The sequence below is a fragment of the Schistocerca cancellata genome, chromosome 4 (assembly GCF_023864275.1).
Source record: "Schistocerca cancellata isolate TAMUIC-IGC-003103 chromosome 4, iqSchCanc2.1, whole genome shotgun sequence".
Lineage (NCBI taxonomy): Eukaryota > Metazoa > Arthropoda > Insecta > Orthoptera > Acrididae > Schistocerca > Schistocerca cancellata.
The window spans coordinates 593,798,376-593,824,752 of NC_064629.1; the positions used below are offsets into that span (position 1 = coordinate 593,798,376).

General features: G+C 42.2%; 1 protein-coding gene across 2 annotated transcripts in view; it reads right to left on the reverse strand.

The window, feature by feature from the left end:
• The window catches only part of LOC126185198 (protein FAM214A), a 240,625-nt gene that overhangs the window by 93,875 nt on the left and 120,373 nt on the right, over positions 1-26,377 (reverse strand). For both annotated transcript variants that reach the window (XM_049928074.1, XM_049928075.1), the window contains exon 3: positions 1,277-1,431. The gene's annotated coding sequence lies outside the window, so the exon portion shown is untranslated. The remainder of the gene's footprint in view (positions 1-1,276; positions 1,432-26,377) is intronic.

Here is a 26,377-nt window from a genome sequence, read left to right on the forward strand (position 1 = left end):
ACTGAGGCGCCAGGTGGAAATGGCATGGCAAGCCGTTCCACAGGACTACATCCAGCATCTCTACGATCGTCTCCATGGTAGAATAGCAGCCTGCCTTGCTGCGAAAGGTGGATATACACTGTACTAGTGCCGACATTGTGCATGCTCTGTTGCCTGTGTCTATGAGCCTGTGGTTCTGTCAGTGTGGTCATGTGATGTATCTGACCCCAGGAATGTGTCAAAGTTTCCCCTTCCTGGGACAATGAATTCACGGTGTTCGTATTTCAATTTCCAGGAGTGTATATATCTGAGTGGGGCAGAACATGTGAGTAAAACACTTTTGCCAATTCGTAATGCGTAGAAAGTGATGTATCATACTGACGAATACACCAAGCACCCGATTATCCAAGTTAATGCAGACCAAGCGTCCCAAGGAGAACCGACAATACAAAATACATGTGTGTTTACCGGAAATATCTTTTTGATATATTTATGAAGCACGTTACACGTCACATTTGAAAGCCAGGCTATACTTGCTGGAAACGGAAAAATTATTTACCAAATTACCATTGAAACACAGTTTTTCGTATCACTTCCTGTCGGCGGCTAGAAAAGTAACAACATGCATTCTTTCAGGCGATGTTTAACATCATGTTTTTATTAACAGGGGGCAAGAATTTTGAAGGTAACCGTTCCAGAAGATCATTCCCTTTTAATGTCGATTTTAAGTGGGTTAGAAATTACGAACGTTAGTACCTTGGTAAAGCGGTAGGCAAACACACGGACCGAAAATCAGCCGTGGAAAAACCGGAAAAATATTTTTGTTATGTCTGGCGGTGGAATTTAGGTACGCATCGTCTTCCAGCTGTAAAAGATGAGTCGTAAAGTATACGCTTCATCTTTAAATTTTTTTCCAATCACCACCCAACTTCGCGCGGGTAATCCGTAAAATACCATACCCTGATAATCGGGAACCTGCTATACTTTCTTTTAAACGTTGGAATATAAACTTATTTTCAGCGATTTGTTATTCCTAGTTCATGAAAAAGGCTGCGCAGATTTTCCCCGAAAGACTGGAGAGTGCGATTGCAAGGCCCGCGACACCGGGAGGGGGAAGGAGGGGGGGTTACAGCATGCGCTCTATGGATAAAACGCCTCTGGTTTGCAGACATTCCTCTGTCCTGGTCCACTGAGCACACTTCCGAACCATACAGTATGTGACTGGGCGCCAGATTGTTTTGATGCGAGGATGGCGAGGTGTAGGGTTGCACGGCGCAGCGCCTTCGACCAAACAAACCTGGTTTCCCCTTCCAATTCGCCTTCTCCTTCTCCTTCCCCTTCCCCTTCAGCGACAGACGGCGCGGACAGCTGGGCAGGCGGGCTCGGGCGCAGGCGCAGACACATGGACGCACGTGGCCCCGTGGTCAGCTGGTCGTCATGTTATTCTGTCACCTGCAACACACAAGGCACCTCTTATCTAACCGCAGCCGCGCGTGGACTCCGCCTCTCTAAATACACAAAGCGTGACTGACGAGGCTTACGCTCGCCCAATGCAACGGCTCAGTTCACTCTGTACGTCTAAAAACAATGAACAAAGAATTGAGTTGAACGTCTGCTGCCAAAGCTACGCTATTGTCTGAATTTGATTAGCTTTTTTTTTTTCAGTCTCCAGAGAGTTTACGGAATGTCTAGTACGTATGTTCTGCTGATAAGGTAAGAAAGTCATTAAGGCTTGTTTAAAACCCACAACATTCCACTAGGCATCGTCCTGCTTGAGAACCTTTCTGCCAACTTAAAGGAATCGTGCTCCAATTTCTTGTGAGTGCTGAGCGGCACAAATGGCTCAAATGGCTCTGAGCACTATGGGACTTAACATCTGTGGTCATCAGTCCCCTAGAACTTAGAACTACTTAAACCTAACTAACCTAAGGACATCACACACATCCATGCCCGAGGCAGGATTCGAACCTGCGACCGTAAAGTCGCGCGGCACAAATCCGCCCCTCTCAACATCCTTAGCTTTTGCCGCCTGGGTAGCATACAACTGAAACAGCACTCCAGTTTCAATGACAATAGATAAGTTACTAGAGACAGATTTAGTTTTTCTTAAACCTGAAAACATTTTTTGAATGTCATGTCCCGTTTGTACCTCCCACCAAGTGCAAATACTGCTGTCAAATTCTTCAGTCGAGTACTATCTCCCTACCACGGATGGGGAATATCCACTTTGGTCTTTTTGCTTCCGGAGTTCGTAGTTTGTGTTATTACACAGACACACACAAAAGTTAAATGTGACAGACTAATTCTTTCTGAGCATATTAAAATTACGTTACAAAAGAATTTCTTCTTTGGACAAAAGAATCCCTATGTAAACTAACACTTAATAATCGAATGCAGTGAGCTCGGTAGCTTCGTGTTCAAGTGACAGGCTGCGAATTCAAAGGTTTCGAATTCGACCCACGGTTCTAGAATTTTTAGTTGTCACTTATCACCTCTTTCCATCTTTGGGTCTGTCAGTCTAAAGCTCTGGGGAAGCTAATGACGCATTACCTCGAATAGGATTATTCCTAGTAAACTTGTGTGGTCTTCAACCCAGTCTTCCAGTTGGCAGGTTTACCTATTTTTACGATTTTAATTATTTGGTTATCACTTGTCTAATAACAACGACAACGAAATACAAAATAGAGAACAAGTTTAGTATTATATGAGAAAAACCGACATCTAAAAACTAAAACACTGAAAGAAATTAACATATTATAACAGTGTTGCTCTTCCATCATTTTTTTACTGAAGCAGGCCACCTGTTTTAAATAAAGAGAGATATCCTAAAAGAGCACAAATAAAATCTGTCAGAGCTGATAATGGCTGTAGAAGGACAGTTAGATTAATAAAGTATGGCATTAGGGAAGAACTTCAGATACGTTGCGTACAAGGAAAGTTATGGGAAGACGGAAGACGACTTAACATCATAAGATAATTGAGCCAGAATGACTGTGCGTATATTCGAGAAGAGAGATTTTGGCAGACCAAGGAAAAGTTAGGATGGAAACATGCAGTAAAAGCCGTAGGTAGATTAACAGTGCGGAGCCTATGATGGAAACGACCTAGGAATGTGGTTTTACCCTGCCGTAGTGTACATTTCAAATGAATACAATAAGACTGACGTGTACTATCCAGGCATGAAAATCTGGCAACCAGCTATTGCGCAAATGCATACATTATTAATTAAACTTTCGCCAAGCATTTATTCTTTCAATATTTGTATTGCGTAACCCTACTCAGAGAGGAATGACCTCTGCAAATGAAGTATTACATTTGGATGCTAACTTCGGGGTCAGAAAAGAAATTAATGTGCCACATTTTTCGCTCATTTAGCTAATAATACACGTCATAAGAAGGTTTCATTTATAAGTGACAGTCAAATGAAAACAAGATAGACGGAAAAAAGTAAATTTTTCATTATTTCAAAAATAATCGTCTTAACTGAACACATTAATCCCACTGCGAGGCAACATCAATTCCTTCATGGAAAAACCTTTGCCGTTGCCTATGGAGCCATGATTGTCCCAGACATGCACATCTTCATGCGAAGCGAGTCTACAGCCGTGAACGTCTTTCTTTATAGCTCCAAAAATACGGAAATCACATAGGGAGAGATCGCAACCGTATTGAGAGTGTCTAAGGGCTTCCCAGCGAAACTTCTGCCGCGTCATCTAAACAACTTAGAACACCACGTGAACGGGCATTATCCTGCAACAGAATGATGCCGTCCCTCAACATTCCAGGGCATCTGGACTACGCTGCAGAAGTTTCGCTAAGAAGCTCTTACCCTTAAGACATCCTCCATATAGTGTCAACATCTTCCCCACGAAATTTCCGTATTTTTGGTGCCCTGAAGAAAGATATTCGTGGCCGGCGATTTGCTTCGGACGAAGCGATGCATAGCTGTGTACAATCATGGTTCCGTGGGCAACTGGAAAGATTTGTCCCTAGAGGCATTGACCAGCTTGTCGCACAGTGGGATAAATTTATTAACAGTTCTGGAGATTACTTTCAAAATAACATTTGACTTACTTTTTTCCATTTCTATCAGTTTCATTCGACTGCCCCTTATGATGACTACTCAGCAATTCAATTCATGCGTAAGTGTTTTACACAGTGTACGTAACACTATGTGATCAAAAGTATCTGGATACCTGGCTGAAAATGACTTAAAAGTTCGTGGCGCCCTCCATCGGTAATGCCGGAATTCAGTATGGTGTTGGCCCACCCTTAGCCTTGATGACAGCTTCCACTCACTGGCATGCGTTCAATCAGGTGATGGAAGGTTTCTTGGGGAACGGCAGCCCATTCTTCACGGAGTGCTGCATTGACGAGAGGTATCGATGTCGGTCAGTGAGGTCTGACACGAAGTCTGCGTTTCAAAACATCCCAAAGGTGTTCTGTAGGATTCAGGTCAGGACTCTGTGCAGGCCAGTCCATTACAGGGATGTTGTCGTCGTGTAACCACTCCGCCACAGGCCGTGCATTATGAGCAGGTGCTCCATCGTGTTGAAAGATGCAATCGCCATCCCCGAATTGCTCTTCAACAGTGGGAAGCAGGATGATGCTTAAAACATCTATGTAGGCCTGTGCTGTGATAGTACCACGCAAAACACCAAGGGGTGCAATCCCTTCCATGAGAAAGACAACCACACCATAAAACCACCGCCTCCTAATTTTACTGTTGACGCTACACACGCTGGCAGATGACGTTCACCGGGCATTCGCCATACCCACACCCTGCCATCGGATCGCCACATTGTGTACCGTGATTCGTCACTCCACACAACGTTTGTCTACTGTTCAATCGTCCAATGTTTACGCTACTTACACCAAGCGAGGCGTCGTTTGGCATTCACCGGCGTGATGTGTGGCTTATGAGTAGCGGCTCTATCATGAAATCGAAGTTTTCTCACCTCCCGCCTAACGGTCATAGTACTTGTAGTGGATCCTGATGTAGTTTGTAATTCCTGTGTGCTGGTCTGTACAGATGTCTGCCTATTACACATTACGACCCTCTTCAACTATCGGCGATGTCTGTCAGTCAACAGACGAAGTCGGCCCTGTACGCTTTTGTGCTGTACGTGTCCCTTCACGTTTCCACTTCACTATCACATCGGAACCAGTGGACCTAGGGATGTTTAGGAGTGTAAATATCTCGTACAGACGTATAACACAAGTGACACCCAATCACCTGACCACGTTTGAAGTCCGTGAGTTATGCGGAGCGCCCCATTCTGCTGTCTCACGATGTCTAACGACTACTGAGGTCGCTGATATGGAGTACCTGCCAGCACAATGCACCTAATATGAAAAACCTATGTTTTTGGGCGTGTCCGGATACTTTTGATCGCATATTGTAGAACCATTTTCAGACATGTCTCGACCGTTCCACTCTCTAACAGCTAAATGTTTCCGTTCTAGACCTGGTTTCTCTTATTACAAGTGGTCATTTCTACCTATGTAGGTGGGGAGTCAACAAGATATTTTGGCATTCTGAGGAAAAAGATGGAGATTTAAATTTCATGTAAAGATGTCGCCACAGTGGCAAACTCCTTTGTTTGAATGATTGCTACCCCAAGTCGTTTATCATTTCCGTGACACGCTCTCAACCGTTCTGCGATAATATAACATTAGCTGCCGTTCTTTCAGCTACTCCAATACCCACGGTCAGCTGTCTGGCATCTGACACGGCGCAGCGATGCTCTAGAAGAAGACGGACAAGCTAGTGTACACATTCTCTTTAGCAGATGTTGCATCTGCTGGGTGTTTTGTCAATAAAACAGTGTTTGGTTCGCCTTCCCCCACAGCATTTTCAGTGCGATAGCTTCAGTTTAAGTTTATTGTAATTCTAATCCCAATTTTAAATCCCGTTGTAAATTACCAACGAATAATATCAAGAAGATAAATTTACGTTTTTTGTAAACTTTTCTCGCTGTTTTATACAGTTAGCTGCAAGTGACTCAATCAAATTTGTCAGTGAATTGCGTTGCTCCATACAAATAAGGTTTATTATTTAAAAATTTTTATACCTTAACGCTTTGCAAGAGAATTAAAGTTCAATTCACTATCCATATTAACAATACGCACGAGGAACAGTAATAGTTGTTGACGAGTGACTAGTAATGTGGGTTTGACTCGTGACAGCTAGTACGTGGGGAAACGAATTTAACTTTTTTGAGACTGCTTACGCAAAAAGGTGCACAGAGCTCTGTGGTGACGCGGTAAGTTACTAATGTCATTATCGAGTCGCCTCCACGCGGCACAGCGAGCTTGCTAACCAGAGATCGAACGGTCACGAAAGGTGGAGGAAGAGCTTACGAACAACAGAAACATCTGTGACAACTCTCCGACGCCCGTCTGGTTTCTGGCACTAGTCCTCGTATATAATTTTAGGCGCAGGGACTTTATATAAAAGCCTACACACACACACACACACACACACACACACACACACACACACACACACACACACACGCTAAATGTCACATTGTATCAGAATCACAAACTGTCAGACTGAGTCAAAGGAGATAACCCATTTCTAACGGGGTTCCGATTTTTAGAGGTCCACAATTTCGATAATTCTATTGAAGAGGTCACACGTACGCAAGTCAAACGTTTTTCTGATATTGTGAAACGAAAATATTAGGGAAGCACTAAACACGCGCCAAGCATAAGAAAATGACTCTGACCACTTAACTTTAAAGCTTACTGTGCGAATCAATCGTCAGCCATCTTTATCAAGTATCGTAGCACACTTCCGTTGCACCTAGGACACGGAGGCCAGCGACAGAATTTATGGTCACGCTGCTATCTGACTAAGCATTCTTGACGTTGCTTGAGAGTTATACAATCAAGGCTGTCACTGCACTGCACAATAATGGATCATGAGAATGACTAGTGAACATTCACTGGAGCATGTTATGGCGAGAGTGATATGCGATGAAATTGGTGTGGTGATCTGCTACTTTTCCTTTTGGGTTCAGACTTATTTTTTGTCAATGACAAAATAGACAAGTGCCTATGGGGTAGGAAATTACATACTAAAATGCTTTCCACCCTATGACAATTGTTTGGACTGGTATTTCTTGCTACGGTATGATAAAGCTCTTGTAGACATAGCAATAGACAACGCATCATTGTTGTTGTTTTAGTGTGCACAGAAGTATGATCATAGGCACTCTTCTTGTTGTGATCTTCAGTCCAGAGACTGGTTTGATGCAACTCTCCGTGCTACTCTATCCTGTGAAAGCCTCTTCATCTCCGAGTAACTATTACAACCTTCTGAATCTGTTTGCTGTATTCATCTCTTGATCTCCCTCTACGACCCCCCCCCAACGCTTTCCTCCAGTACTAAATTGGTGGTCCCTTGATGTCTCAGAATGTGTCGTATCAACCGATCGTTTCTCTTAATCGGGCTGTTACCAATTTCTTTTCTCCACAACTCCATTCAGTACCTCCTCATTAGTTACACGATCTTATGAAATACGAATGCTTGTATTTGGTGAAACGACAGTAGTTTTCCCTCACAAGTATCACGTTGTTCCATGGGCACAAATCTGTAACTTTGAAGGGACTGTACGAGAATGACTACGTTTGTGAAGACGAGGAGAGCAGCTCTGCAGTGCTACACTTGCGAAAAGAGTAAGATAACATGAGGATGTTGTAAAAGTACAGCTCTGCCAGAAGCACAACTGCTACTGTTACTAGTTGTATGTCAACGTCAGTACAGTTTGCGTTTCTGAGTCTAGTCGGGAAACTACTCGATATCCACTTAATCTAGTGGGAGAATCACCTGGAAAACCACACACTGATTGTTTGGTGTAACTATTGTGAACCCGACGCGCCGATTCGATCTCTTCACGCATTAAGCAGTACGAGCACGGCCGATTCCTGGGCGACAGTTAGTGACAGAGTGGCAAATTGAATCAGTCATGGCCATATTGACAAAATGTTCACGAAGACCGCCCAGCGGCTGCGTTCAAGCGGCCATAAAGGTGAAGGCTGTATGAACCTCACATTAATGCCCGCTTATAGGTTCCGCACACTTTTGATCAGATAGTGTGTACCAGGAGTCGAATCCGTGTCCGCTGTGGAGCATAGACAAGCTGTCGTACTACGTCGGATATCTGCGGAGTGATTGTGTTTGCAAACTAAGTACTAGACTGTCAGTTCTCTGTACAGAGGTGGGCGGTCTTATAAAAAAGTAGTGAAAAACTATTCACTGAGCCGGTAAAAAAAAAACACCCATTACAGGTGGTTCGCTTTACTTTGAATTGTGTGATTTGTTAGCTTCTCGCATTTTTAGACTTTCTGGTGCTTGTGGTGTTATCCTACATGGAACAAATGCTCCACCACTTGACAATTGTTTAATTAGCACTATATCAGATTTTGCTTGAATGCCACATTTGAAGATTAAATCAAGCTCAAGTGACTGCAGCTACAGCAATGGCAGAAGTAAAGAGAGAGAGAGAGAGAGAGAGACAGGGGACTCGCACTCAGTGTTCCGTAACAAATTATGTATATGTATAATGTCATGTGGCTAAATGGGCTGGTGCAAGTCTTTCTATTGGACGCCACTTCGGCGACTTGCATATCCCTAACCTACCCCAGCTACCCAACGGGGGGAGTGGAGATCTAAAATTCAACGTGGAATCCGAACAACGTGTTGTTTTTGGCGATTCCTCACATAGTTTAGAGGTGAATGGTAGGTTAAAATGAAAACTGAAAAATTCGTTGTCTGACCATGATTCGATCCCACAACCTCTTGTTTCCAAGCACGCTTTACCACTTTTTTTGTTGTTGATCTCATTTTGTTCGTTTCATTTGTTCGGGGCGGACATCCCATTACACTCTTTCAAGTTCGCCGTTGATCTATTCACTCAGCTTTTTTTATTTATTATTATTATTATTATTATTATTATTATTATTATTATTTTCTATTCTCAGACGTTATGTCTGGTCAAAAATGGACAGTGACGCGGACCTTGATCAAGCGTGACTTCCTTTTAACTGTACGGTATATGTTATATTGCATTTAGGAACTTTCGGGTCATTGAACATGTATCAATAATTACAGATTTTTGTAGTTGTATATATATGTTTGGATGTAGCTGTATTGCATTGATGTACTGGTGGATATTGTGAGGTATGACTCCTGTAGTTGATAGTATAATTGGTATAATGTCTACTTTATCCTGATGCCACATGTCCTTGACTTCCTCAGCCAGTTGGATGTATTTTTCAATTTTTTCTCCTGTTTTCTTCTGTATATTTGTTGTGTTGGGTATGGATATTTCAATTAGATGTGTTAATTTCTTCTTTTTATTGGTGAGTATGATGTCAGGTTTGTTATGTGGTGGTGTTTTATCTGTTATAATCGTTCTGTTCCAGTATAATTTGTATTCATCATTCTCCAGTACATTTTGTGGTGTGTACTTGTATGTGGGAACGTGTTGTTTTATTAGTTTATGTTTTATGGCAAGTAGTTGATGTATTATTTTTGCTACATTGTCATGTCTTCTGGGGTATTCTGTATTTGCTAGTATTGTACATCCGCTTGTGATGTGATCTACTGTTTCTATTTGTTGTTTGCAAAGTCTGCATTTATCTGTTGTGGTATTGGGATCTTTAATAATATGCTTGCTGGAATATCTGGTGTTTATTGTTTGATCCTGTATTGCAATCATGAATCCTTCCGTCTCATGCATATATTGCCTTTTCTTAGCCATGTGTTGGATGCGTCTTGATCGATGTGTGGCTGTGTTAGATGATACGGGTGCTTGCCATGTAGTGTTTTCTTTTGCCAATTTACTTTCTTCATATCTGATGATGTTATGTGATCTAACGGGTTGTAGAAGTGGTTATAAAATTGCAGTGGTGTAGCCGATGTATTTATATGAGTAATTGCTTTGTGTATTTTGCTAGTTTCTGCTCGTTCTAGTAAGAATTTTCTTAAATTGTCTACCTGTCTATAATGTAGGTTTTTTATATCTATAAATCCCCTTCCACCTTCCTTTCTGCTTAATGTGAATCTTTCTGTTGCTGAATGTATGTGATGTATTCTATATTTGTGGTATTGTGATCGTGTAAGTGTATTGAGTGCTTCTAGGTCTGTGTTACTCCATTTCACTACTCCAAATGAGTAGGTCAATACTGGTATAGCATAAGTATTTATAGCTTCTGTCTTGTTTCTTGCTGTCAATTCTGTTTTCAGTATTTTTGTTAGTCTTTGTCTATATTTTTCTTTTAGTTCTTCTTTAATATTTGTATTATCTATTCCTATTTTTTGTCTGTATCCTATATATTTATAGGCATCTGTTTTTTCCATCGCTTCTATGCAGTCGCTGTGGTTATCCAATATGTAATCTTCTTGTTTGGTGTGTTTTCCCTTGACTATGCTATTCTTCTTACATTTGTCTGTTCCAAAAGCCATATTTATATCATTGCTGAATACTTCTGTTATCTTTAGTAATTGGTTGAGTTGTTGATTTGTTGCTGCCAGTAGTTTTAGATCATCCATGTATAGCAAATGTGTGATTTTGTGTGGGTATGTTCCAGTAATATTGTATCCATAATTTGTATTATTTAGCATGTTGGATAGTGGGTTCAGAGCAAGACAGAACCAGAAAGGACTTAATGAGTCTCCTTGGTATATTCCACGCTTAATCTGTATTGGCTGTGATGTGATGTTATCTGAATTTGTTTGGATATTAAGTGTGGTTTTCCAGTTTTTCATTACTATGTTTAGAAACTGTATCAATTTAGGATCTGCTTTGTATATTTCCAATATCTGTAGTAACCATGAGTGGGGTACACTATCAAAGGCTTTTTGGTAATCAATGTATGCGTAGTGTAGGGACCTTTGTTTAGTTTTAGCTTGATATGTCACCTCTGTATCTATTATCAGTTGCTCTTTACATCCTCGTGCTCCTTTGCAGCAGCCTTTTTGTTCTTCATTTGTAATTTTGTTCTGTGTTGTATGTGTCATTAATTTCTGTGTGATGACTGAAGTTAATATTTTGTATATTGTTGGTAGGCATGTTATGGGGCTATATTTAGCTGGGTTTGCTGTGTCTGCTTGATCTTTAGGTTTCAGATAGGTTATTCCATGTGCAAGTGTATCAGGGAATGTGTATGGGTCTGCAATGTAACTGTTAAATTATTTAGTTAGATGTGAATGTGTTGAGGTGAACTTCTTTAGCCAGTAATTTGCTATTTTATCATTTCCAGGTGCTTTCCAATTGTGCGTAGAATTAATTGCTCGGGTGACTTCATGTTGCAAAATTATCACTTCAGGCATTTGATGTATCATCTTGTATGAGTGTTTCTGCTTGTATCCACCGTGCATGCCTGTTATGTTGTACCGGGTTTGACCATATGTTGCTCCAGAAGTGTTCCATGTCTTATGTTTGGTGGATTGTCTATTTTAATGTGTGTGTTATCCATTGTTTGGTAAAATCTCTTTTGGTTTGTGTTGAATGTTTGGTTTTGTTTCCTTCTATTTTCACTTTTTTTGTATCTTCTAAGTCGTTTGGCCAATGCTTGTAATTTCTGCTTTTTTTCATCTAATTGCTCTATTGCTGCTTCTTGTGAGATTTTACCTAACCTTTTTCGTTTTTTGTCTGATATTTCATTTCTTATAAATTGTCTGATCTGTAGCCTGTGTTGCCATGCTGGTTTTGTGGGTTTCTTCTGTGTGTTGGTTTGTTCTGATCTCTGCCTAGTGTGTATATTTAGTGTAGTGAGTGCTCCTATATAAACCAGTAGTTTTAACTCTTCCATAGTTGTGTTTTCATTTATTTTGTTGTGTATGATTGTGTTGATAGTTTTTATTATTGTTTCGACTTTTGGGTTATTTGGCGGTCTATGCAAGAATGGTCTAATGACTGTATTTGTGTCTTTGTATTCTATATATGTCAGCTGAAATTTCTCTTTTATATCTAACACGTGTGTCTCTTCGTGTTCTATTTGTGCTTGTTCTGGTGGCTGTCTTAAGATTTCGTTTTCCTCTGATTGTTTAATTGATGCGTGTTGTCTTTGTTTGCTCTGGGATGTTTGAGTCCATTACTGTATTTTCTTCTTCTGATTGCACATTATTTTGTTCCAATATTTGTTGTACTTGTTGTTTGATGTTTTCTAATTCTGACTGAGGTATCCTGATATTTTTTATTATTACACGGATCTGATCAGCTAGTCGTTCTGTTAAAAATTTTAATTCCGGGTATCTGGTAATAAATGTTGTGTATACTTGTGATCTGTATCCAGTTGTGTAGGTTCCTAGGTTTGTTGCTTGGTAATAACCGAACATGAGGTGTCTATTAACTTCATCTGACCATCTCATCCTCTGTCTGTTTTCCTTCTAGGGTGGTTGCAGGAAGCATATCCTGCAAAACACCTCTATTTGGATTTAAATCATTTTCCAGTTGGCTAGCAGTGTCGTTACCATTGTGGGCGGGCATAGGGTTCAAGCGTCGTCCCCGACCATGACGGCGCTTGTCCGAGGCTTCTTTAGTTCTGTCCTGAACCAAGTAATCACACTAAAAGGGGGGGGTTAGCCCTATTAGTGGTTTGTTCTTTTCGTCGCCTTTTACGACTGGCAGAACATACCGGAGGCCTATTCTTTTCCCGGGCCTCCACGGGGGTTATTATTATTATTATTATTATTATTACTATTATTATTATTATTATTATTACAGATAGCAGGTAACCCTCTGCCCGAACACGCTGAGCTACCGTGACGGGTAACACTAGACTGCCATGCCCGGCATGTCTACTGACAGTTCGTCTACAAGTTTTGATGACTGACCTTGCTTCTGTCAAATTATAGGACGGAAATGATAGTATCGTTTGATTGCACGAAATTAGAAGCTTCCATTTTTTTTACACCGCCAAGAGACCGTAGACCTCAGAACCTAACATGAATTTCAGCTTGATACCTATACCCGTTCCTGACAAGGGAAACTCCCAAGCACACTCCTCTCACATTTAGTGACAAGATGGCCCAGTGGATAGCCCGTCAAAAACAACGTAGATCAAGCATGAAAACAGGGTGAAGTTATACTGAACTATGAAAAAAAGCAAAATAGAAACAGAACGGCCCACGAATGACAAGTGAAATAAAGAGCAGCCTGAAACAGCAACAGCGTCATGATGGTGGACTGACAAACGGCCGACCTGTGTTCGAACCTCCCGCGTTATTATTTTTTTTTTTCTTCACAACGTTATGAACTGTCCGTCCGGTCATTGACATGTTTGTTCTCTTTCTGTAGTCTTGGCAGTTGGCACACTATAGACTAGCTATAGAATACGGATTATGTGGTAAGAATACATTATCGGCGCAAGTAAATGTGATGAATAGTGAGAGCAGGCGAGATACCACATAGAAGTCTCACAGAAATGAAAACAACAAATAAACGGGCGTGAACTATGTCACAGCAAAAGGAATTCAAGAGTCAAACCTTCCAAAACGGAACAATTTTAAAAAACGTCAAAAACATATGTTCTGACAGAGCACGGAGAAACTGTGTGCTTGTGAAACTGTTGAGCTCATTTGTTGCGGCTTATGTGACAAAACTTACATTTTCATCATTTCCTTGGGAGCGATCACATTCACATTCGTGTGAACACCTATATCGAGCAAGGAGACATATCTCTCTCACCAGTCGTACAAATTAGGTGCGTCGCGAAGGAACAATCGCAGTTAAACCAAGACCTGGCAGACCTTATGTTCTGACGGATAGGGACTGTCGAGCATTGCAAAAGGTCGTTGCAAGAAATCGCATGAAATCCGCGGAAGGAATCACTCCTGAGTTCCAAATTGCTACCAACAGTCCAGCTAGCACAATGATTATGCTAAGCGCGTTAAAAAGAGTAAGGGTACGACTATCGAGCAGCTCCTCATAAGCCACACACAACTGTAGTTAACACTAAGCGACACCCCACCATCTTGTGTAGTGCGAGCAGTGAAGTGCGGAGGTGGTGTTTCGGTACCGGTGTGGTTCCCTTACTGTGCTTAAGAAAACGTTAAATGCGGCACGACACGAATACGTTGTACAGCAGTGTGTACTGCGTACAGTAGATGAGACGACGAGTGTCAGCATGAGAATGTACCCCGTCAAATCAGCATCTGAGAGACAATGGTTGGTGGGCAATAGCATTTCCTCCTCTCCCCCCCCCCCCCCCCCCCCCCCGCCGAGTCTCAATCAAAACGCAATTGGGTTAAGTAGGAAGATCGACTTCGCTCCAGACCTCACTACCTTCTCTAGTTTCGACTGTTGAGGAAGAATGGGGTGCTAGTGCTCCAGACACTGAGACACCTCATGAAAGTGTCCCCGCGGCAGGGCTCAAGCGGTCATAGAGGCGAAAAGTGGACAAACCGCATATTACTGTCCAATTTTAGGTTCCGGAAACTTTTGATTACACAGTGTATACCAGGTGTCGAATCCGTGTCCGCCGTGGAGCGCATACAAGCTGACGTACTACGTCGGATTTCTGCGGAAATGAGAAATATTTCACATTGCCGCCACCATATGGCGCCGAAAAGACATTATCGTTGCACTAAAGGTCGATGGAAAATTGTACATGTCCTAACGCCGTGTGTACTAGAAATCTAAACTGGATGAGGGGGAAATGCCGAGGAGATACGTCTTGTTGTATGAGGACACGCCACGGTAGTTTATAACTCAACAAACTGAAAATACAAAAATGTTGTGCACTTTTTACATTGCAGAGACAAGCAGTTGGAATCAAAGTTGCGTGGACGCGTGGCATTCAAGGAAACGTTCACTGCTGTATAAGAAACGGCACGAGATGTTTTTAAATTCAAATCGGTACCCCGTAGAAAATTATTCAAAGAGAAACGGTGGCGCGCGACACACTTCCGAGGCTGCATGCGGAAGAGAACACAACCCAATTTCCTCGTCGCCAAACGCGTTCCCAGTTCAGAGTACAGTGCTGAGAAAGTCGCCAGCCGACGAGCTCTGTTATTCAGCAACGTGGGCAGGCAAAGGCGTATGTTTTTTAATATTGTCAAACGGCGGACACACTGAAAACACTGCAGTGAAATCAGCCCCGAAGGTGAGGTTGTCTTACCTGACTTATCTCTTCCCTTTATTCCGCATTTTGTAACATCTAAAGATCCTTTATCTATTACGAATGTAGGGCATAGAAACTGACAGTGACTTAACTCTATAACGGTATTTTTCTGAGAGAAGGAGGAAAAAAAAAAAAAAAAAAACGTGGAGCGTCACGTTGAGTATATTTTATAACTTCGTTGTCTAAATGAGATGGTTGAACATGATCTGTGGAATTAGTTTCTAAGTTTTCGTTCTCATGAAGAAACAGACATTTGAAGCGCTCAGTAACTGGACCACCCACCTTACATTCTTTTACATAGATACGCAAAAAATAATGTTCAAGAAACTTTTATAGGTTGCTGTATACATTCTAAAGCAGAGTTTAATATGTTGCTAGGTCATTTCTAATCATACCATTCGATCCATACTGCCAGTTCAAATTAAACAAGTTCTTATGATATTTGTAATACCTCTGAAAACGGCACACTCCAACAGAGGAAACATGTAAACTTTAAGGCCATAATGAGTTTTCACTCTGCGGCGGAGTGTCAGCTAATTTGAAACTTACTGGCCGATTATAATTCTGATAGACCGGAAGGTGGGGGGAGAGGGAGGGGGGAGAGCGAGCGAGCGAGCGAGCGAGCGAGAGAGAGAGAGAGAGAGAGAGAGAGAGAGAGCGAGCGAGCGAGCGCCAGAAAAAAGGCAAGGGTGTCAGGTTCGAGTCCCAGTCCATTGTATAGTTTTAATCTGACAAGAAGTTTCATGTAAGCTTCAGTTTTAAAAATGTAAATGCTCGGTATAATATGATTAGGGACAATGCGTGAGTAAAATGTTTGTACCAACTGTAGCTCGTTACACTAGAATGTAATAAGTGATTAATACTAATACAGTTTCATCCAGAACCTTAGAGTCTCGTAAACACTCTGAACCAGATGTGACAGTAAAATAATTCAAACTGCGATAGAGACTATCTGGAACAGGAAACATCGCTGCGATTCTTCGCCCTAGGTTCGTGATTTGCTACTGTTCCATCCTTTTCATTTCCATGGTTGCAACTTTCTTTTTTCTTTGTGATGCAGCACTCTTATTGTCTGTACCTAACCTGCAGTGCCCATCAGATTCTGAAGCAACTGCATTTAGCGACAGAAGATACAGCACTGTCTAGACCAAAGCGATTCCATGGGATGGTTCAAGAACTTAGGTACGGCGTTGAGCTTCGTGATCCAGGTCAGTGCCTTGCGATTAATTTCAGATGCTGTATGAACTGCACTCTTCCGCAGTCTCATCCCTCTTTCATCGTAATTGTGCAGATAGAAATTTCTTCACCTTACAGGATCCCAACTGCGTCGTCCACTTTAGATGCTACTACATGCGTGGGCCATGTAGGCGTGAATATGGAAACATGGCACAATCTAACAGGAAACTACTACGGATTGAGTCACTGCACCATTGTTTTAGAACTTGGGAGCGGTAGAATTCAAACCACCCCCCCCCCCCCAAAAAAAAAATCAAGATTTCTTTCTTTCTTTCTTTCTTTCTTTCGTTTCCCTGAAACATTTCATATGAACACTGGGTATAGTCCTTCGGTAACTGTACTCTGCGTATTACTACGAATTGGGTATTTTTCAATAAACCCAATTATTGAGGCTTCTTCCATTTCATTCACAAAAGGAGCGAGAATGATTGCTTCACGACTCTTCTGGAGTCTAAATTAATTAATTAATTAATTAATTTATTTATTTATTTATTTATTTATACAGCTTGAGCAGCGGAGAAGTAGTAAGCCGAAGAGTAACGGTAACACCTGTCTTGATAACCTGTTCTCGGAATTTTACAGGAAGGTTTTCTTTTTCTCATTCAACATTTCTGTTACACTGCCCCGTGACGCAAACCAAGCTGCTAGCACTATCTTATCGGCTGTACAAATCTGAAACATGATTAGTGTCTAACATTTCGGCGGCGACAAAGCCTTTAGAGACGGCGCCCAAGCTGGGAAAGAACTAGTCCGTTTCCTTCTAGAAGGAACAATCCCGGCATTTGCTTTAAGTGATTTAGGCAATCCACGGTACACGAACTCTAATGGGAGTCCATTAGCGTAATCACTGCGTCACCTCGCTCCGTTATAAGTTTTTTGCAGGCCATCTCGCTCGGTGGCAGTTTGCTTTACCTAATGGATCCTGCTGTCCACTCAACTGTATGTCCTCAGGGGTTATTATGTCTATGACGCGCCTAATTACAGTTGAACAGACATTAATAATTGCTAAATTATTACGTTTTGGGAACGGTATGACTAAACAAATAGCTAGTTACGATCTGCACCAGGCTGGTATTTTATCAAAATGTGACGATCCGTTGACTTCTTTTAATGTGGTTACCACTTCTAAAAGATAGCGGGACTATCTGGGACTGCAACTAATACTACCTGCAAATAAATAACATGAAATTACACGCTCGAAGCATGAAATGTCGTGGTCCTGGCACACTTTCCAGGCAAAGGATTACTTCTGTGTCTGCAGAAAGGACACTATCCACGAGAAATTGCAACTACCAGTACCTAAGTTCTCTGGCAAGTGACAAACGTGTCCAAGTAACCAATAATAGAGTACAATCCAATTTGGATAAGCAAGAGTTCAGTGGACGATGTACGTTTCGTGGCATCAAAAACGGCGGTGAACAGGATGAATTATGCAGCGGAGTTAAATAGTATGAAAAGTTTTAACTCAGTTGTCTACAAAAACGTGCAGTGATAAACTTAGCCGGCCAGTGTGGCCGAGCGGTTCTAGGCCCTACAGTCTGGGACCGCGCGACTGCTACGGTCGCAGGTTCGAGTCCTGCCTCGGGCATGGATGTGTGTGATGTCCTTAGGTTAGTTAGGTTTAAGTAGTTCTAAGTTCTAGGGGACTGATGACCTCAGAAGTTAAGTCCCATAGTGCTCAAAGCCATTTGAACCATTTTGATACATTTACAGAAATGTCCAATTTGTTGTCGCAGTTTCGTATCTCTAAATCTTTTTTCTAGCTCCTCTGTTCATAGAAAATTTATCAGTATCTGCTGAAAATAAAAAAAAAAACCCTTACACTGTCTCAGCGAGCTACACTTATACCACTGAACGTTGCTATTTAGTTTGTTTAAAGTAAACAGCAGCTTACGGCGTTGTGTAGTGCCATTTATAAAATTCGTCGAAGCTCTAGAACACAAGAGAAAATCTTCATTTATTGAGAACTGAAATGGCGAATGTTCAAATGGCTCTGAGCACTATGGGACTCAACTGCTGTGGTCAGAAGTTCCCTAGAACTTAGAACTACTTAAACCTAACTAACCTAAGGACATCACACACATCCATGCCCGAGGCAGGATTCGAACCTGCGACCGTAGCGGTCGTGCGGTTCCAGACTGTAGCGCCTTTAACCGCTCGGCCACTCCGGCCGGCAAATGGCGAATGTAATGGCACTTTGTGATTAGTCTCACTCATCTAGGTTCGAGTTAATTTTGTATGACTTTTTCATTCTTGTTCAAGCGCATTTGGCACCTGTCAGGATGTATACAGGGTCCTAAAAATGAACGTAAGAAAAGGACGCGGAAAATGAGACAACGGCGAAGGGGAGGGGGGAGGGAGAAGGGTGGAGTGTGTGGTTGGTATCGTAAGAGCGCAACAAGCGAACGCAGAAGTTTCTCAACGGCCAGTAACCTGAATCAGCTTTCAGAGAGAAAACTGAGCGACACGCACGCCGGTGGTTAGGAGGTTGCACAGCTTTTGATTGCGTGCCAGCTGGTAACAAAAGGCCTTACAGGGATTTGTGAGAGGACTGGCTTATTCTGCCTTCTGATATCTGCTCCACGGTTTTAACACACTCTTCTTACTTTGTTATGTACAATAGTTGAAAACACTACTCATACCTTTGTTAAGCGAACTATTTGCTGTCGAAAAGATGCAATTTGTTCAGTGTGGGATGGGGGGAGGAGGGTAGAGATTCCTTTCAAACAAATGGAAGCATCTTGCTGTTCTTTTATCACTATTTCCAACGCTGGTTTAACTGAAAAAGAATATATCTAAAACCAGCCCGTTAAATCATGACCGTTAAGTAACGAAAGGACCGTACACCAGTATCAATCAACTGTTGTAATTGTGGATTTGAATCTTTTATGTCTTATATCAGTAATGTCTTTTCTCGTCATCTAGTGGCGGGAGTGTGAAATATTTCTTATTTCCACAGAAATCCGACGTAGTACCGATACCTAAACGTGAAACACGATAGCTTATCATCCCATCGACTTGGTCATTAGACATATTTGAAATTAGACTAAGAAAGGAATCTTAGTGGACTTTTTGATAGAAGCAATGCCAAAGTGGTGAGTGGAAACCACGGAACAGGTGAATTCGGATAGTGGGGCGAGGATTTGAGCCAGCTGTGCTCCTCCGCATACAAGTAAATGTGATTTGCAAAGCCCCTCGGTACTTTACGGGGAAAGGTTAGACTCCAGATATCGCCCCCTCCCCCCATGCCAACTCTTGTTCAATGTGCTCTAATTTATACTAAAGAGCAGCTGAATTAAGTAACTTCTGTGCTATAGAAAGAATCCCCATTTTTCGCCGATGAATGTAATATTTCGGCGTGTCACGTGAATAGGATGTCATTTGCTCACAGAATGGGCTTAAGTGTCACAGTCCAACGCTGCGTATTTCAAAAATATTCCATTTTTGTGCGAATTCCCAAGGGACCAAACTGCTGAGGTCATCGATCTCTAGACTTACACACTATTTAAACTACCTGATGCTAAGAACAACACAGACACCCATGACCGAAAGACGACCCGCATCTCCGGAGGGAGGGGCCGTGCAATCCGTGACATGGCGCCTCAAACCGCGCGGCCACTCCGTGCGGCTCTGCGTATTTGATCGGGGCCTTATCACTGCTGTCCACTGCACAGAAATCCCCCACCAGTGCAATGCTGGCCAATAACGATCAGTGAACAATATTACAGTCAAGAACCACCTCCCCGCTAACAGGTGCGTAAATCGCTGCCCCTCACACGACATACAAATCAATGTGGGCGCCAAAACACTTCCATTAGACGCTTGAAACATGAAGGCCGCTTAGTCTCTTGAGCTGACGCCAAAACAAATACGTAGAGAACGAAGTGATGAGCCAAAACATTATGACCAACGTTCACCGCGAGACAGGCACATGAAGTAAGGGAAGTACAGTATATGAGCTGAGCAGGGGTAAACAACTACCACCGTCACTTTTGCTAAAGATCTTTCAGAGAACCTAAGAAAATTCTGGTCGTATTGAAAATCGCTAAGCGGGTCTAAGGCTTCCATTCAGTCCCTTGTTGGCCAGTCTGGTATGGCAGTTAAAGATAGCAAACTGAAAGCCGAAGTTTTAAATTTCACTTTCTCGAAACCGTTCACTCAGGAGAACCGTACAAACATATCGTCATTTGACCATCGGACAGACTCCCATATGGACGACATAGAAATAAGCACACCTGGGATAGGGAAGGAACTTAAAGATTTGGAAACATAAATCACCAGGTCCGCATAGAATCCCAGTTCGATTTTACAATGAGTACTCTACGGCATTGGCCACTTACCTAGCTTGCATTTATCGTGAATCTCTAGCCCAGCACAGAGTCCCAAGCGACTGGCAAAAACGCAGGCGACTCCAGTATATAAGAAAGGTAAAAGAACGGACCCGCAAAATTACCGACCAATATCCCTAACTTTTGTTTGTTGCCGAATCCTTTAACACATTCTCACTTCGAATATAATAAACTTTCCTGAGGCTAAGAAGCTTATGTCCAAGAATCAGCATGGTTTTAGAAAGCATCGCTCGTGCGGAAGTCAGCTTCCCCTTTTCTCATATGATATACTGAGAACTATGGATTAAGGGCAACAGGCAGATTCCATATTTCTATATTTCCGGATAGCATTTGACACGGTACCCCATTGCAGGCTGTTAACGAAGGTGCGAGCATTTGGAATAAGTTCATAGATAAGTGGAGTGGCTGGTCGACTTCTTAAATAATGGAACCCAGTATGTTGTCCTCGACGACGAGTGTTCATCTGAGACAAGGGTATCGTCAGGAGGGCGTCAGGGAAATGTGATAGGACCGCCTCTGTTATCTATATAGCCTACATAAATGATTTGGCAGACAGGGTGGAGAGCAGTCTGCGGTTGTTTTCTGACGATGCCGTGGTGTACGGTAAGGTGTGTAAGTTGAGTGACTGTAGGAAGATACAAGACAACTTTGACAAAATTTCCAGTTGGTCTGACGAATAGCAGCTAGCCCTAAATGTGGAAAAATGTAAGGTAATGCGGATGAGTAGGAAGAAGGAACCTGTAATGTTCGGATACAGTATTACTAGTATCCAGCTTGACACAGTCAAGTCGTTTAAATATCTGGGCGTAACGTGCAAAGCGATATGAGATGGAACAAGCATGTGAAAACTGTGGTAGGGAAGGCAAATGGCCGACTTCGGTTTACTGGGAGAATTTTAGAAAAGAGTGGTTCATTTGTAAAGGAGACCGCATATATGACGCTGTTGCGACCTATTCTTGAGTACTGCTCGAGTGTTTGGGATCCGTACCAGGGGGGGGGGGGGGGCGCTGCTAGATTTGTTACCGGTAGGTTCGAACAAAACTTACGTTTTGCGGAGATGCTTCGGAAACTCAAATGTGAATCCCTGGAGGGAAGGCGGCGTTCTTTTCGGGAGACACTATTGAGAAAATTTAGAAAACCGACATCTTAAGCTTACTGCCGAACGATTTTGCTGCGGCCAACATACATCACGCGTAAGGACCACGAAGGTAAGATACGAGAAATCGGGGCTCTTACGGAGGCGTACAGACACTCGCTTTTCTATCGCTCTACTGGCGAGTGGAACAGGAGGGGAAATGTCATGTAGTGGTACAGCGTACCTTACGCCACGCATCTTACGGTGGCTTACGGCGTATCTATATAGATCATTCTAACGACGATACAAAACAAATAGGGATATCTACTGACACAGCCAACTTTAACGAAAGGGCGGTTGCTTATGGCCCGGCGTCTGGGAACGAGTAGCTCCGAAACGACGAAGTTGGCTAATGGCGTGCGACTGTCACGGAAAATAGTTGCTGGGTGGTGAAAGAACGAGGAGGAGACCACGAGTTTGACTTCCACGCCTCATCGCGCAACGCGGAGGACAGTGTCTTCCCAGATCCGTAAAGCGGGATAGGCTGCTACGAGTGGAAAATCTGACTAAAGATTACATTGCTGCTGCAGGCACAAGTGTTCCAGAGCACACCGTTCGACGTACATTGTATGACATAGCGCTCCGGGGCAGATGACCACTACGTGTTCCCATGTTGACCCAACAACATCATCATTTAAGACTGGTGTGAGCGCTGGGCCAGAGAGGTTTAATGGTAACAAGTCGTATGGTGGGACGAATAATTCTTTTTCCACGATGTCGACGTTTGTGTACGAATACGCTACGCAATCATCTGGGGCAACACCAGCTCGAAATATGCACCGCGCCACGGACGCAGGCCTGCAGGCCGGTGGAGGGGCTTTCACCTGAGCTTCTGTGCCACAACGACAGCCGTGGACTACGTGAACATTATTACGGACCACCTACATCCCTTCGTCTTCCCCGGCAGTGATGTGATTTTCCAACAGGATAACTGTGTCCCAAGGTCAGAATCGTGCTGCAGTTTTTTCAGGAGCACAATAGTGAATTAACGTTTACATCTTCGTCTCCATATTCACACGATTTGAACGTAACAGAACAAACATGGGACTCTACCGAGGACAGCTCCGCACCCACAAAACACCGACCCGTACCTTACGGGTACAGTGTGAACGTTGCGTGGACATCTGGTGCCACACACTTCCAGGAACTTAATTAGGACTCTTAGAAGCCATGCTATGCAGAACTGCTGCTATATTGCAGTCCAAAAGTAGACCTACGTGATATTAAAGAGTTGATCGTAATGTTTTGGGTCGTCATCGTGCGAGATGACAACCCATTTGCCAACACGACAGCATTTAACTGTGTGATGTAGGCATCTTCGTGTGGATATGTGTAAAAAGGATGAAATGGGGTTCAATACGTCTACCATGTCACTCAACTGCGAGTAATAAGAAAACCTACTATCCGGTAACGGACTAGCATTTAGCCACTTACACCAGCCCGCTCATATCCTATACCTTCAGCATGATAATGCAACAATGCACCACCTCATGGCTCCTGATGGAGTCAGAATGGTTGGAAGAATACACTAAGGAAAGAAGGGTGCCTGTTGGCCACCAGTTCATTTTACCAAGTACTTTTGATCCTATCTGCGATGCCATCGAGCAGTGTTTGGGCCCAATGCTTTCGATGTCTTTTAGTGTCCATGGCGTGACAAATTTCCGCCATCAGGTCAAAAGATCCTACTAAACGCTAATTGTTGACCGTTAGGGTATTTATGAGTGTATATTGTGTATCAAATTTTGCATCTTGGAAAATCTGCCAACGAAAAATTAGACTAATAGCTTTTACGGTATGTTGTTGATCGTTACTTTGGGACCGTTCGTAACAAAGGAACAAACACATGTAGATCAGCATCCACAAAATCTGCAAGTAGAACTTTAAATTATTACTGCGGCATATAGAAGGAGAAAGCTCCAGGACCGATTATACAACGTCCTAAATGTAAAATAAATAGTACGAACAAAAATATGTACATATTCCAGGCCACTGAAGATGGATAATGGAAAAACGCGCAGAGCACATAAATTTTGTTTTAGTCAGTTGTAATTGGACGGTTTCAAAGTAACAATTATCAGCGTATCTTAATAATATACGCGACCGAGGACTACAAAAGTTGAAGACGAATACTTCTTCCCATTATACAGCGTTAGCCCAAACTCGACCGATAAAATTTATAGTGATATTCAACAACATTTTCTGAGTATTTTGGTGTAGTTGACGCGTGGTCTCCAGTGGATCGTTACGAGTGATTCCTGTTGGTTCTTTTTTTTTGTCGCCCCAATTTATCTTTGTATTTGTACTGCACTGAAAATATCTGCACGAAAGTGGAAATGTCGACGAGATGGGCTGTATGTCTTATTCGGAAACACACCTGTTTTATTCAGTCACGGTACTTGCTGTTGACAAGAATAATTCCCTTCTTCCAGCTTGCATTCAAGGTCTGCCAGGTTCTGTCTATGCTGCGATACGCAGCAGTATGGATAGGTTTACAAAAGAAGAGTTGGCCGAAATGCTTCTCATGCATGGGTTCATTGAAGGCAATGACAGAGCGAGACGGTATTACTCTGCGATAGAAGTGCACGTGATTAGGCTGGGGATCGTTGTATTATTCTGTTTTGTATCGTAAGTTTTGGTGACCGCATATTACAGACTTTTCCACTGTTTTGAAGTTATTTACACAGAAAAGTAATCGGGGTAACAGACCTAATAAATCAATTATTAGGTTTTGGAATTAAAAATAAATAAAGTATTGGAATTTTTTTTATTATATACATATGAAAGCCACACTTAAATACTACTTTTCTACATAGTTGCCATTTAAATTAAGGCACTTATCGTAGCGATGGACGAGCTTGGAAATTCCTTCGTCGTAAAATTCGGCCGCCTGCGCCTTCAACCATGTGGTTACCTCTTCTTGAAGCTGTGCATAGTCATCAAAACGCTGCATAACCAACCACTTCTTCATTGCTGGAAATAAGTGGAAGTCGCTTGGTGCCAGGTCGGGACTGTACGGCGGATGAGGAAACAACTCCCACTTAAAAGATTCGAGAACTTCACGGGTGGCATTTGCCATGTGGGCCCGGGCGTTGTCGTAAATCAGCAAGATCTTTGAGCCCAACTTTCCCTGTGCTTGTTTTGTATTGCTCTTCTGAGGTTGTGCAGAGTTTGGCAATACCTTTGAGAGTTTATTGTAGTGCCTCTTTCCAGGAAATCCACAAAAATCACATCTTTTCTGTCCCAAAAGAAGAGGTAACCACGCGGTTGAAAGCGCAGGCGGCTGAATTTTACGACGAAGGAATTTCCAAGCTCGTCCATCGCTACGACAAGTGCCTTAATTTAAATGGCAACTATGTAGAAAAGTAGTATGTAAGTGTGGCTTTCATCTGTATATAATAAAAAAATTTCCAATACTTTATTTTTAATTCCAAAACGTAATGTACTTTGTGGATAGCCCTCGTACAATTACCCTGCAACGAGTTACCATAGACCACGGGTCCCTCATACCCAAATACTAAGAAAATATCCCTGAACAGCACTGAAATTTTGACGGTTTTGTTCGGGTTCAACCTGTTCACGTCTTAAATATAGTTAATCACCAAGGAGTTCGGTGAGCACTTCTGTGCTGGCCTCGCACAACTCATTATGATTTTTTCTGTCGTATTTTAATCCAACTTGACAAGGTGCCAAACAAAAATACAGTACTCAAAATTGGCCGAATTATGCTTTGGTAGGCGATATTTCTTCAAATTCTTCCGAGAAATTTTAATTTGTGAACTGACGTAGTTAAATTCGGTGGTTGTGTGGTATGAATGGATATGCACTACGGTTAGCTTTGCCCGGTCCAAAAACGGAAAACCCAGACTGCGTTATCTTTAGCCGGAAATTTTGCCCTAGAAGATGGACTTCCTGTTTTAAATAGAAATAGAGTCATCTGGTTATTTTCAGACGTTTATTAATAATCAGTTGCAGTCAGTTTTTTTGCGAGATCGACTTTAAACATGCTTAAACTACAGAAACGGTCAGTTAACAGCCTTATAATTTGTCAGGTTTTAATGGCAACTACGTGCTCAGTCTTCTTCGGTAGACAATCTTATCTGAAAATAAATTAAATGCTCGCCATTCAACAAAATAAGTAATTTTCTATTTTTTCTGGGACGCAAAACAAAAAGATATTCAATAAATTTGGTCATTTTAGTTAGAATTATCGTGAAATAACAATAATCCCTAATAAAGTAGCAATATTGCTCATTTAATCCCTTGTCTTGGAAATCATTTCGTGGAATTCTTGAGAGGATAATTTCAAATTAATTAACAACAACAACAAAAACATCGTCTTCGCCGGGTTGCAATTTATTGCGTTCCTTTGTCCATTGGGCGTTTATGGAAGAGAACACCCTTTCAGAGTTGGCATTATGGCCTGGAATTGCTTAGTAATATTCTGTCAATTTCAATAATTCAGAGTGAAATTCATTATCGTGCTGTAATTTGGAAAAAGATGTCCCTTTTTCATGTGCCAAAAGTTTCTTGAACGCAGAGT